Source organism: Vigna umbellata, chromosome 2 (genome assembly GCF_029865625.1).
Source record: "Vigna umbellata cultivar VRB3 chromosome 2, Vumbellata_1.0, whole genome shotgun sequence".
Classification (NCBI taxonomy): domain Eukaryota; kingdom Viridiplantae; phylum Streptophyta; class Magnoliopsida; order Fabales; family Fabaceae; genus Vigna; species Vigna umbellata.
Window position 1 is genome coordinate 18,647,351 of NC_142166.1, and position 2,768 is coordinate 18,650,118.

The 2,768-nt window shown below is 35.3% G+C and overlaps 1 non-coding gene across 1 annotated transcript; it reads left to right on the forward strand.

Moving 5' to 3' along the window:
• The first annotated feature begins 218 nt into the window (after positions 1-218).
• Positions 219-290, forward strand: TRNAR-UCU (transfer RNA arginine (anticodon UCU)). Its single transcript has one exon. It is a non-coding gene; the product is annotated as a tRNA-Arg (tRNA).
• Positions 291-2,768: the final 2,478 nt, after the last annotated feature.

The following is a 2,768-nucleotide window of genomic DNA, read 5'->3' on the forward strand; positions in this document are numbered from 1 at the left end:
TTTACATCGAATTTAAAAAAATTGACGTTAAACTTAACGTCAAATTTTATCAATATTCGACGTATATTCAATTGATTTATCTTTTTTCTTTTATTCTAATTATTTTATTTGATTTATTTTTATAATTTCTAGAATTCTTTGTTTATATTTGATTCTTTAATCTTTTTTAGTTAATAAGGTTTAGTTAAAAAGGTTAAAGAATCCAATATAAAATAGAAGCGTCCATTGTCTAATGGATAGGACAGAGGTCTTCTAAACCTTAGGTATAGGTTCAAATCCTATTGGACGCAAGTTGTTTGCATATCTATATGCAATTTCAACCTTGTCCTTATATTTTTTTTGATTTATTACATTTTGATTCGAATTCATTATATATAATATTCAAATGAAATTTTAACGTCGAATTTTATCAATATTCGACGTTAATCAATTTTTTTGTTTTTTTTAAATTAATTGTGATCATTTTTTACAACTCTACGAGACTTGAAAAGTAAAAAACAACAAATTTTAGTTTTTGGTATTTTATAAAGCATGAACTATGAACGTGTAGTGTAGTATCAACAGCAAACAATAATAATTGATGTGTTCGGCTAGCTTCGAAATGAAGCGAGAGAGGGCCGTGAGCCTACCAACCAACCGTTGTACCTCCCTAAGAGTTGCTGGGGCGGTCATGTCGAGTACAGCTTTGCATTTATCTGGGCTGGCTTCGATGCCTCGACGAGTAAGCATGAAACCCAAAAACTTGCCTGCAGGGACTCCGAAGGTACACTTAGAAGGGTTGAGGCGCATGCTGTACCTTCTGAGTTGGCCAAACACCTCTTCTAAATCCCGTAAATGTTGCTCCATAGAATGGCTCCGAATGACCATGTCGTCGACATAAACATCCATGCATCGACCTATCTGATTATGAAAAACCTTATCCATGAGGCGCTGGTGATGGACAAATTTATGAACACCAAAATATGATGTCACAAACTTGTTTTTCAATCGGCAAGTGTGACCGAATCGTTCAAGTAATAAACTTGGTAAGACCAAGTATCGTTCTTCCCAAAGGACTCACGGCCTAGTTTAGTTGTGTGGTTTCTTGATTAGCTAAGACTTAAAGACGAAATATTTAGATTTTTATATGCAAAAGACGAAAATTAAATATGTATGCATGAAGTTTTGATCAATGACAAAAAGCAAAAGATAAACACTTTCAATGAAATTTATGTATGAATATGTTGTTGGGGGTCAATTTCATCTTATCCACTCTCATATATTTTAGGAATTCAACATTCAAATCATCATTGTTAATGCCACTCTCTAAAGTACCTTTCAAGAAGGCTTCTCCCTAATCACGAGTTCATACAATTCCTAGCATTCCTAATGATCAGTTCATAAGTGCAGGAGCTTAACGACAACCAATATAATATTGGGAGAAATTCCCCGGATCTAGACTTCCCCGTACGTGCCCGTATCGACAAAACCAATAATCATGCATCGAATGAGTTAAACAATGCAAGCATTAAGCAAAGAGGAAAAACCCTAACTAATGATGAAAAGAAAGCATAAGTCTTAATTAAAAGATGTAAAAACAGATTCCATATATGAGAGTTTCACAAGATTACATTGATTCCCCAACAAACATACAGAGTTTAGTTCACCATATTCATGGTGAACCTAGATGAATTACAATGAAAGAATGAAAGAATAAACCCTAAAAAGGTGAAGAGGAAGCCTCAGCATCCAAGATCCTCCTTCAAAGGGGTGGAAGAGAGAGTGTTTGCTTCGTTCCAGCCAAAGATACCTAACCCTAGGAAACCCTAAAGCTTAAATACCATTCGTAAATTACAAAAACTTAGGTCCAAGCCCATTAAAGTGCCGCTCAGCGGTAAATTACCGCTCAGCGGTAAGTGCGTGTCTTGTTTTCTCCCCTCAGCGGCCATTTTGCCCCTCAGCGGATCTCCTGTGAGTGCCTGAGTGCCGCTCAGCGGTAAACTGCCGTTGAGCGGTGACTTCGGCTTCTCCTTTTGCACTTTTTGATGTCTTTTCTGATTTCATCTCTCCCCTTCTTCACTTCTTTCACCAAATTCACCTTAAAACCTGCACAAAAACACTGAAATCAAGCATAAACCTGTCCAGCTCTCTTATTTCCAAAAATATAAAGAAAAGCATGATTTCAAGCTAGTTTCTAAGTGTAAAGGTTGCTTTTAGTGTCAATTTTAATCATAAAAATAACAGTTTTTCAACTGTTATCACAACCCCAAACTTAAAACTTTGCTTGTCCTCAAGCAAATAAGATGTAACTCAATCTTCAACCAATTCATATGATGGTTCACTCATTCAAAAATCCTTTTTTTCAAGATAAGTAACAATTTCACTCAAACTTATGACCAAAAGTTCAATCAAGATGTGCACATGCTTTAGTGTTCACAAAGTCATTTAAATTCCAACAAATGCTATTTTCATGAATGATCAATCAATTAAGCATGGATGTTCATGTGTTCATGTAATATTTCCTCACTAAGTCAAGTGTTTCACTCACACTCAAGTGTATAAGAGATGATCACTCATTCACTCTACTATCACAATGTCACATGAATCAACTTTGCCTTTCATTTTACCACAATCAAAAACATTCACAAGCATGCATCATCACAAGGACTTTTCTATGGCTTATAATGTGGCTGGGCTAACAAGAAAATTGGTTTTTCTAGATCACAAAACCCTTGAGTTAAGAGAATCATACAACACAATCATCTTATTCTTTCCCAACTTTCTTTTGC